The 12,288-nt window shown below is 32.3% G+C and overlaps 1 long non-coding RNA gene across 1 annotated transcript; it reads left to right on the top strand.

Annotated features, from left to right (window-relative positions):
- The first annotated feature begins 58 nt into the window (after positions 1-58).
- On the top strand, positions 59-4,708 carry LOC136042775 (uncharacterized). Its single transcript, XR_010621426.1, has 2 exons — positions 59-761; positions 4,200-4,708. It is a non-coding gene; the product is annotated as an uncharacterized LOC136042775 (long non-coding RNA).
- Positions 4,709-12,288: the final 7,580 nt, after the last annotated feature.

Genomic DNA, 12,288 nt, shown 5'->3' with positions numbered 1-12,288 from the left:
AAAAAACTAAAAAAAAGGAAAAAACTGAAAAATAAGCTAAAATAAAGGTAAAAACCAATAAAAAACTAAAAAAAAAAAGGAAAAAACTAATAATGACGACACTCAAAGAGAAAGCGACCAGGACAAAAGGAATGTTCGATTAGCAATCAACAAAGCACCGGGACACAGGGAGTATAAATGACGACCAGGACATAAGTAAAAAAAAAAACTATCTATATATATAAAAATAAGTTGTCTGTGGATCTGTGGATCGTGGATCAGGTGACGTCACCTGAAAAAACTGGATCAGGTGACGTCAAAACTGAAAAAACTAAAAAAAGGCAAAAACTACAAAAAAAACTAAAAACTAATAAAAAAGCTAAAAACTAAAAAAACTAAAAAAAAGGCAAAAACTACAAAAAACTAAAAACTAATAAAAAAAATAAAAAAGCTAAAAAACTAAAAAAACTAAAAAAAGGTAAAAAACTAAAAAAACTAAAAACTAAAAAAAAACTAAAAAAGGTAAAAACTAAAAGAACTAAAAAAGAAAAAAATAAATGACAACACTCAAAGAGAAAGCGACCAGGACAAAAGGAATGAAAAAGGAAAAAACTGAAAAATAAGCTAAAATAAAGGTAAAAACCAATAAAAAACTAAAAAAAAAGGAAAAAACTAATAAATGACGACACTCAAAGAGAAAGCGACCAGGACAAAAGGAATGTTCGATTAGCAATCAACAAAGCACCGGGACACAGGGAGTATAAATGACGACCAGGACATAAGTAAAAAAAAAAAAACTATCTATATATATAAAAATAAGTTGTCTGTGGATCTGTGGATCGTGGATCAGGTGACGTCACCTGAAAAAACTGGATCAGGTGACGTCAAAACTGAAAAAACTAAAAAAAGGCAAAAACTACAAAAAAAACTAAAAACTAATAAAAAAGCTAAAAAACTAAAAAAACTAAAAAAAAGGCAAAAACTACAAAAAAACTAAAAACTAATAAAAAAAATAAAAAAGCTAAAAAACTAAAAAAACTAAAAAAGGTAAAAAACTAAAAAAACTAAAAACTAAAAAAAAACTAAAAAAGGTAAAAACTAAAAGAACTAAAAAAGAAAAAAATAAATGACGACACTCAAAGAGAAAGCGACCAGGACAAAAGGAATGTTCGATTAGCAATCAACAAAGCACCGGGACACAGGGAGTATAAATGACGACCAAGACACAAGTAAAAAAAAAAATTAACAAAACTAAAAAGAAGGTAAAAACTACAAAAAAACTAAAAAGAAAAAAATAAAGGAGAAAAACAAAACTAAAAAGCGAATGTATATACAGACCGGGACACCGGGATACAAATGATGACCGGGACCCGGGACACAGGGAATATAAATGACGACCGGGACACAGGGACACAACTACAACGGGGACACCGGGGGAAACAGGGGGATAACCTGACAATCTATTTATATGCAAAGACAATGGGACAGCAAAGAATGTTGTATATTCGCAAGTTTTACGTAGTTAAAACCATATATATATATATATCTATATTCACAGGTGGGACATAGGGACACAACTACAATGGCGCGTAACTATTATGGCGCGTAACGACTTACGCGCGCGGGGGGGGCTTGGGGGGGGCGCGAAGCGCCCCCACCAACTAGGTGTTGGGGTGGCGCGAAGCGCCACCCCAACAGCTAGTATATATATATATAACTATATATATATATATATATATATATATATATATATTTATATATATATATATATATATATATATATATATATATATATATATATATATATATATATATATATATATATATATATATATATATATATATATATATATATACTAGCTGTTGGGGTGGCGCTTCGCGCCACCCCAACACCTAGTTGGTGGGGGCGCTTCGCGCCCCCCCCAAGCCCCCCCGCGCGCGTAAGTCGTTACGCGCCATAATAGTTACGCGCCATTGTAGTTGTGTCCCTATGTCCCACCTTTGAATATAGATAGATATATATATATGGTTTTAACTACGTAAAACTTGCGAATATACAACATTCTTTGCTGTCCCATTGTCTTTGCATATAAATAGATTGTCAGGTTTACCGACTCTTGAACATGCAACATATAATGGTCCATGGGAAAACAATCTGTATTCAGATCTATACCTCATGATTCTAATGATTGCCCTTGAGCTTTGTTGATGGTGATTGCTAATCGACCATTCCCTGTCCGGTGTCCCGGTCGTCATTTACATCCCCCTGTTTCCCCCGGTGTCCCCGTTGTAGTTGTGTCCCTGTGTCCCGGTCGTCATTTATATTCCCTGTGTCCCGGGTCCCGGTCGTCATTTGTATCCGGTGTCCCGGTCTGTATATACATTCGTTTTTTAGTTTTGTTTTTCTCCTTTATTTTTTTTCCTTTTTTTTCTTTTTTAGCTTATTAGATTTTTAGATTTTTTAGTTTTTTTATTAGTTTTTAGTTTTTTTTTCTTTTTAGTTTTTTTGTCCCGGTCGTCATTTATATCCCCCTGTTTCCCCCGGTGTCCCCGTTGTAGTTGTGTCCCTGTGTCCCGGTCGTCATTTATATTCCCTGTGTCCCGGTCGTCATTTGTATCCCGGTGTACCGGTCTGTATATACATTCGTTTTTTAGTTTTGTTTTTCTCCTTTATTTTTTTCCTTTTTTTTCTTTTTTTTATACTCCCTGTGTCCCGGTGCTTTGTTGATTGCTAATCGAACATTCCTTTTGTCCTGGTCGCTTTCTCTTTGAGTGTCGTCATTTATTTTTTTCTTTTTTAGTTCTTTTAGTTTTTTACCTTTTTTAGTTTTTTTTAGTTTTTAGTTTTTTTAGTTTTTTACCTTTTTTTAGTTTTTTTAGTTTTTTTAGTTTTTTAGCTTTTTTATTTTTTTTATTAGTTTTTAGTTTTTTTGTAGTTTTTGCCTTTTTTTTAGTTTTTTTAGTTTTTTAGCTTTTTTATTAGTTTTTAGTTTTTTTTGTAGTTTTTGCCTTTTTTTAGTTTTTTTTAGTTTTTAGCTTTTTTATTTTTTTTATTAGTTTTTAGTTTTTTTTGTAGTTTTTGCCTTTTTTTCTCTTTGAGTGTCGTCATTTATTAGTTTTTGCCTTTTTTTCTCTTTGAGTGTCGTCATTTATTAGTTTTTTCCTTTTTTTTTTTAGTTTTTTATTGGTTTTTACCTTTATTTTAGCTTATTTTTCAGTTTTTTCCTTTTTTTTAGTTTTTTTTTATTTTTTATTTTTTTTAGTTTTTTACCTTTTTTTAGTTTTTTTAGTTTTTTTAGTTTTTTAGCTTTTTTACTTTTTTTATTAGTTTTTAGTTTTTTTTTGTAGTTTTTGCCTTTTTTTAGTTTTTTCAGTTTTTTTTTAGTTTTTTTTTGTAGTTTTTGCCTTTTTTTAGTTTTTTTAGTTTTTTAGCTTTTTTATTTTTTTTATTAGTTTTTAGTTTTTTTTGTAGTTTTTGCCTTTTTTAGTTTTTTCAGTTTTGACGTCACCTGATCCAGTTTTTTCAGGTGACGTCACCTGACACATCCATCCACACATCCATCCACAACTTATTTTTATATATATAGATATATATATATCTATATATATATTTATATATATATATATATATATATATATGATATATATATATATATATATATATATATATATCTATATATATAAAAATAAGTTGTCTGTGGATGGATGGATGGATGTGTGGATGGATGTGTCAGGTGACGTCACCTGAAAAAACTGGATTAGGTGACGTCAAAACTGAAAAAACTAAAAAAAGGCAAAAACTACAAAAAAAACTAAAAACTAATAAAAAAAATAAAAAAGCTAAAAAACTAAAAAAACTATAAAGGTAAAAACCAATAAAAAACTAAAAAAAAAACTGAAAAAACTAAAAAAAGGCAAAAACTACAAAAAAAAACTAAAAACTAATAAAAAAAGTAAAAAAGCTAAAAAACTAAAAAAACTAAAAAAACTAAAAAAAGGTAAAAAACTAAAAAAATAAAAATAAAAAAAAACTAAAAAAAAGGAAAAAACTGAAAAATAAGCTAAAATAAAGGTAAAAACCAATAAAAAACTAAAAAAAAAGGAAAAAACTAATAAATGACGACACTCAAAGAGAAAGCGACCGGGACAAAAGGAATGTTCGATTAGCAATCAACAAAGCACCGGGACACAGGGAGTATAAATGACGACCAGGACATAAGTAAAAAAAAAAAAAACTATCTATGCAATCAACAAAGCACCGGGACACAGGGAGTATAAATGACGACCAGGACACAAGTAAAAAAAAAAATTAACAAAACTAAAAAGAAGGTAAAAACTACAAAAAAACTAAAAAGAAAAAAAACTAAAAACTAATAAAAAAACTAAAAAATCTAAAAATCTAAATAAACTAAAAAAGAAAAAAAAAAGGAAAAAAATAAAGGAGAAAAACAAAACTAAAAAACGAATGTATATACAGACCGGTACACCGGGATACAAATGACGACCGGGACACAGGGAATATAAATGACGACCGGGACACAGGGACACAACTACAACGGGGACACCGGGGGAAACAGGGGGATATAAATGACGACCGGGACAAAAAAACTAAAAAGAAAAAAAAAACTAAAAACTAATAAAAAAACTAAAAAATCTAAAAATCTAAATAAGCTAAAAAAGAAAAAAAAAAGGAAAAAAATAAAGGAGAAAAACAAAACTAAAAACGAATGTATATACAGACCGGGACACCGGGATACAAATGACGACCGGGACCCGGGACACAGGGAATATAAATGACGACCGGGACACAGGGACACAACTACAACGGGGACACCGGGGGAAACAGGGGGATGTAAATGACGACCGGGACACCGGGACAGGGAATGGTCGATTAGCAATCACCATCAACAAAGCTCAAGGGCAATCATTAGAATCATGAGGTATAGATCTGAATACAGATTGTTTTCCCATGGACCATTATATGTTGCATGTTCAAGAGTCGGTAAACCTGACAATCTATTTATATGCAAAGACAATGGGACAGCAAAGAATGTTGTATATTCGCAAGTTTTACGTAGTTAAAACCATATATATATATCTATCTATATTCACAGGTGGGACATAGGGACACAACTACAATGGCGCGTAACTATTATGGGCGCGTAACGACTTACGCGCGCGGGGGGGCTTGGGGGGGGCGCGAAGCGCCCCCACCAACTAGGTGTTGGGGTGGCGTGAAGCGCCACCCCAACAGCTAGTATATATATATATATCTATCTATATATATAAAAATAAGTTGTCTGTCTGTGTGTCTGTCAGGTGACGTCATGTTTCTGTGTTGACTGACGTCATGAAGTTAGTTGTCGTCATTTTTGCTTTGACGGTGATAAAACATTAACAGCTTTTTTTTTCGCTTTGCAAAAATGATTCTTTTGCAAAAAAACTGCTGTATACTGAAGTGCCTTCGTATTACACGTGGAATACTAAAAATAAAGTATTTGAACGTCGAAAACAGGGTAAGTCAGTCGACGGCCAACCTACCATCTTCAAAGATACCACGATAGGAAGACTCTACACGGTTCACCCCAATCAACATGAATGCTTCTTTCTACGCCTGCTTTTGGTGAATGTACCCGGTCCGACATCCTTTGAGTATTTGAGAACTGTAAACGGTACTATGCATGACACTTACCGTAGTGCATGCCAAGCTCTGAATTTATTGGAGAATGACCAACACTGGGATAACTACATCAATGACGCGTGCGAAACGTCAACCCCAAGTCAAATTCGTGCATTGTTTGGCATCATTTTAACAACTTGCTCTCCATCAGCTCCTACAGAGTTATGGGAAAAATATAAGTCAAAAATGTCCGAAGATATACTCCATCGAAAACAGTTAGAGACGTCAGATATGACTTTTGATTTTACATCAGAAATTTATAACTACACTTTAGTTATTATAGAAGATTTGTGCGTACGTATGGCAAACAAACCTCTTCAGGATTTGGGAATGCCTTCACCTAACCGTATCGCTGCTGTTTCGACATGTGTAGAATTGGATCGTGAACAAAGTTACAGTACGAGTGATCTATTGTCGTATGTACAAAATAACATTTCCAAGTTAATGTCGGAACAAAAAGACATTTATGATACGATAATGCATTGTGTCGATAACAACGTTGGAGAAATTTTCTTTTTGGATGCGCCAGGAGGTACTGGTAAAACATCTGTGATAAAACTGATTCTGGCATCAATTCGATCAAAAAATGATATAGCATTGGCAATTGCGTCGTCCGGAATAGCCGCAACATTGCTGCCTGGTGGAAGAACTGCTCATTCCGCTTTGAAATTGCCTCTGAATTTGCATTCTACAGAAACTCCCACGTGCAATATTTCCAAATTATCTGGGATGGGTTAAGTATTGCAGCAATGCAAACTTATTATTTGGGATGAGTGCACAATGGCACACAAAAAATCGCTCGAGGTTCTGGATCAATGCTTAAAAGATTTGAGAGGGAAGTCGAAACCCTTTGGCAGCACATTAATATTGCTTGCGGGAGATTTCAGGCAAACATTACCTATAATACCTAGATCAACTCCTGCAAACGAAATGAATGCTTGCCTGAAAAATTCTAATTTATGGGCACACGTAAAAATATTAAAATTAACTACAAATATGCGTGTCCGATTGCAAAACGATGACTCTGGTCAAACATTTTCAGATCAATTGCTGACAATTGGAAACGGAAAGCTCCCAGTAGACTCAATTTCAGGACGTATACAACTACCTGCTGATTTCTGTAATTTAGTGACGTCCAAAAATGAATTGATTGAAAAAGTATTTCCGAATATTCTAAAAAATTATAATAATAATAAATGGCTAAGTGAAAGAGCGATTCTCGCACCCAAAAATATAGACGTCCACGAAATCAACAATATTGTTTTGACCAAGATTCGAGACCAGGCAGTCCTTTACAAGTCAGTCGACACAGTTTTGGAACCAAATGAAGCGGTTAATTATTCATCTGAATTTTTAAATTCCATAGATCTTTCAGGGTTTCCACCACACGTGCTACAACTAAAAATAGGCGTACCAATAATACTTTTAAGAAATATAAACCCACCAAAGCTTTGCAATGGCACTCGACTTGCCGTAAAAAAAACAATGGAAAATCTAATAGAGGCCACAATCTTGACAGGGCCTTTTGAGGGTGAGGCTGTTCTTATTCCTCGCATTCCCATGATTCCAACGGATCTGCCTTTTCAATTTAAAAGATTGCAATTCCCAATTCGATTAGCATTTGCAATTACCATTAACAAAGCTCAAGGTCCATTATTAGAAAAATGTGGTATAGATCTTAGTACTGATTGTTTTTCCCATGGACAATTGTACGTTGCATGTTCGAGGGTCGGTAAACCTGACAATCTATTTATATGCAGCGACAATTGAACAGCGAAGAATGTTGTATATTCGCAAGTTTTACGCAGTTAATTTGTATTGTATCTATGTATCTATCTATCTATATAAAAACGAGTTGTGTGTATGCATGTTTGTTTGTTTGTAAAAAGAGCCTTTGCATATGATGTCATTATTAGTACATACGGCTTTGTATATGCAGAGACAATGGGAAAGCCAAGAATGTTGTATATTCGCAATTTTTACGTAGTTTAACTCCTGCAGACGAAATGAATGCTTGCCTAAAAATTCTAATTTATGGGCACACGTAAAAATATTAAAATTAACTACAAATATGCGTGTCCGATTGCAAAATGATGACTCTGGTCAAACAGTAGACTCAATTTCAGGACGTATACAACTACCTGCTGATTTCTGTAATTTAGTGACGTCCAAAAATGAATTGATTGAAAAAGTATTTCCGAATATTCCAAAAAATTATAAAAATAATAAATGGCTAAGTGAAAGAGCGATTCTCGCACCCAAAAATATAGACGTCCACGAAATCAACAATATTGTTTTGACCAAGATTCGAGACCAGGCAGTCCTTTACAAGTCAGTCGACACAGTTTTGGAACCAAATGAAGCGGTTAATTATCCATCTGAATTTTTAAATTCCATAGATCTTTCAGGGTTTCCACCACACGTGCTACAACTAAAAATAGGCGTACCAATAATACTTTTAAGAAATATAAACCCACCAAAGCTTTGCAATGGCACTCGACTTGCCGTAAAAAAAACAATGGAAAACCTAATAGAGGCCACAATCTTGACAGGGCCTTTTGAGGGTGAGGCTGTTCTTATTCCTCGCATTCCCATGATTCCAACGGATCTGCCTTTTCAATTTAAAAGATTGCAATTCCCAATTCGATTAGCATTTGCAATCACCATTAACAAAGCTCAAGGTCCATTATTAGAAAAATGTGGTATAGATCTTAGTACTGATTGTTTTTCCCATGGACAATTGTACGTTGCATGTTCGAGGGTCGGTAAACCTGACAATCTATTTATATGCAGCGACAATTGAACAGCGAAGAATGTTGTATATTCGCAAGTTTTACGCAGTTAATTTGTATTGTATCTATCTATCTATCTATCTATATAAAAACGAGTTGTGTGTATGCATGTTTGTTTGTTTGTAAAAAGAGCGTTTGCATATGATGTCATTATTAGTACATACGGCTTTGTATATGCAGAGACAATGGGAAAGCCAAGAATGTTGTATATTCGCAATTTTTACGTAGTTTAACTCCTGCAGACGAAATGAATGCTTGCCTAAAAATTCTAATTTATGGGCACACTTAAAAATATTAAAATTAACTGACAAATATGCGTGTCCGATTGCAAAATGATGACTCTGGTCAAACAGTAGACTCAATTTCAGGACGTATACAACTACCTGCTGATTTCTGTAATTTAGTGACGTCCAAAAATGAATTGATTGAAAAAGTATTTCCGAATATTCTAAAAAATTATAAAAATAATAATGGCTAAGTGAAAGAGCGATTCTCGCACCCAAAAATATAGACGTCCACGAAATCAACAATATTGTTTTGACCAAGATTCGAGACCAGGCAGTCCTTTACAAGTCAGTCGACACAGTTTTGGAACCAAATGAAGCGGTTAATTATCCATCTGAATTTTTAAATTCCATAGATCTTTCAGGGTTTCCACCACACGTGCTACAACTAAAAATAGGTGTACCAATAATACTTTTAAGAAATATAAACCCACCAAAGCTTTGCAATGGCACTCGACTTGCCGTAAAAAAAACAATGGAAAACCTAATAGAGGCCACAATCTTGACAGGGCCTTTTGAGGGTGAGGCTGTTCTTATTCCTCGCATTCCCATGATTCCAACGGATCTGCCTTTTCAATTTAAAAGATTGCAATTCCCAATTCTATTAGCATTTGCAATCACCATTAACAAAGCTCAAGGTCAATCATTAGATCTTAATACTGATTGTTTTTCCCATGGACAATTGTACGTTGCATGTTCGAGGGTCGGTAAACCTGACAATGTATTTATATGCAGCGACAATTGGACAGCGAAGAATGTTGTATATTCGCAAGTTTTACGCAGTTAATTTGTATTGTATCTATCTATCTATCTATCTATATAAAAACGAGTTGTGTGGATGCATGTTTGTTTGTTTGTAAAAAGAGCATTTGAATATGACGTCATTATTAGTACATACGGCTTTGTATATGCACAGACAATGGGAAAGCCAAGAATGTTGTTTATTCGCAATTTTTACGTAGTTTGAAACACATATATAAATCTATCTATATTCACAGGTGGGAAACAGGGACACAACTACAATGGCGCATAACTAATATGGCGCATAACGACTTCCGGGCGCAGGGAGGCTTGGGAGTCAAAACAATATTGTTGATTTCGTGGAAGTCTATATTTTTGGGTGCAAGAATCGCTCTTTCACTTAGCCATTTATCTATATATATAAAAGTAAGTTGTCTGTCCGTTACGCTAGATTATATCTTCTATATATATAAAAGAAAACAAACTAGAATGTAAAAACTGGAAATTGCATAAATATTTCGAAATATTTTGACAATAGATAAAAGTAATTCGAAAAAAGAAAAATGGTAAAAAACTAAAAAGAAACTAAAAAGAAAAAAACTAAAAAATTAAAAATTAAAAAAATTAAAAAAAGAAAAACCTAAAAAGAAAAAACGTAAAAAATAAAAAAGATAAAAAACTAAAAAAAAACTAAAAAAAGCTAAAAAACTAAAAAAAAGAAAAAACTAAAAAGAAAAAAACTAAAAAAAAAGAAAAAACTGAAAAATAAAAGAGAAAAAGAAAACTAAAAAAATATGAATAAATATATATATATAAATAAGTTGTTTGTGGGTTATGTCTGTCTGTCTGTCTGTCGAGTGACGTCGGGTTTGTCCGCATATGACGTCTGAATTATTTCACACTAATACTTAAGAAGAAAAAAAACTAAAAAAGGTAAAAACTACAAAAAAAACTAAAAAGAAAAAAAACTAAAAAGCTAAAAAACTAAAAAAAACTAAAAAAAGGTAAAAAACTAAAAAAAACTGAAAAAACAAAAAAAAGGCAAAAACTAAAAAAAAACAAAAAACTAATAAAAAAACTAAAAAAGCAAAAAAACTAAAAAAACTAAAAAAACTAAAAAAAAGGTAAAAAACAAAAAAAAAACTAAAAACTAAAAAAGTAAAAACTAAAAAAAAGGAAAAAACTGAAAAATAAGAGAAAAAGAAAAATAAGTTGTCTGTGTGTGGATCTGTGGATGGATCAGGTGACGTCATGTTTGTCCGCATATGACGTCTGAATTATTTCACACTAATACAAAAGAAGAAAAAAACTAAAAAAGGTAAAAACTACAAAAAAAAACTAAAAAGAAAAAAAAACTAAAAAAGCTAAAAAACTAAAAAAAACTAAAAAAAGGTAAAAATCTAATAACTAAAAAAAAACTGAAAAAAATAAAAAAAGGCAAAAACTACAAAAAAAATAAAAACTAATAAAAAAACTAAAAAAGCTAAAAAACTAAAAAAACTAAAAAAAACTAAAAAAAGGTAAAAACTAAAAAAAACTAAAAACTAAAAAGAAAAAAACTAAAAAAAAGAAAAAACTGAAAAATAAAAGAGAAAAAGAAAACTAATAAAATATGAATAAATATATATAAAAATAAGTTGTTTGTGGGTTATGTCTGTCTGTCTGTCTGTCGAGTGACGTCGGGTTTGTCCGCATATGACGTCTGAATTATTTCACACTAATACAAAAGAAGAAAAAAAACTAAAAAAGGTAAAAACTACAAAAAAAACTAAAAAGAAAAAAAAGCTAAAAAAGCTAAAAAACTAAAAAAAACTAAAAAAAGGTAAAAAACTAAAAACTAAAAAAAAACTGAAAAAACTAAAAAAAGGCAAAAACTAAAAAATAACTAAAAACTAATAAAAAAACTAAAAAAGCTAAAAAACTAAAAAAACTAAAAAAACTAAAAAAAGGTAAAAAACAAAAAAAAAACTAAAAACTAAAAAGAAAAAACTAAAAAAAGGAAAAAACTGAAAAATAAGAGAAAAAGAAAACTAAAAAAATATTAATAAATATAAAAAAAAAATCTAAAAATCTAAATAAACTAAAAAAGAAAAAAAAGAAAAAAGGAAAAAAATAAAGGAGAAAAACAAAACTAAAAAACGAATGTATATACAGACCGGGACACCGGGATACAAATGACGACCGGGACACAGGGAATATAAATGACGACAGGGACACAGGGACACAACTACAATGGGGACGCCGGGGGGCACAGGGGGATATAAATGACGACCGGGACACCGGGACACAAGGAATATAAATGACGCCCGGGACACTCAAAGAGAAATCACAGACTGGAACACCGGGACACAAATGACGACCGGGACACAGGGAATATAAATGACGACCGGGACACAGGGACATAACTACAAAGGGGACGCCGGGGTGCACAGGGGGATATATAAATGACAATGGCGACTCAGGGAATGGTCGATTAGCAATCACCATCAACAAAGCTCAAGGGCAATCATTAGAATCATGAGGTATAGATCTGAATACGGATTGTTTTCCCATGGACCATTATATGTTGCATGTTCAAGAGTCGGTAAACCTGACAATCTATTTATATGCACAGACAATGGGACAGCAAAGAATGTTGTATATTCGCAAGTTTTACGTAGTTAAAAACATATATATATATATATATATATATATATATATATATATATATATATATATATATATATATCTATATTCACAGGTGGGACATAGGGACACAACTACAATGGCGCGTAACTAATATGGCGCGTAACGACTTACGCGCGCGGGGGGG

The sequence above is a fragment of the Artemia franciscana genome, unplaced genomic scaffold, assembly GCF_032884065.1.
Source record: "Artemia franciscana unplaced genomic scaffold, ASM3288406v1 Scaffold_1978, whole genome shotgun sequence".
Classification (NCBI taxonomy): domain Eukaryota; kingdom Metazoa; phylum Arthropoda; class Branchiopoda; order Anostraca; family Artemiidae; genus Artemia; species Artemia franciscana.
This window is presented reverse-complemented; position numbering and strand designations above follow the sequence as displayed.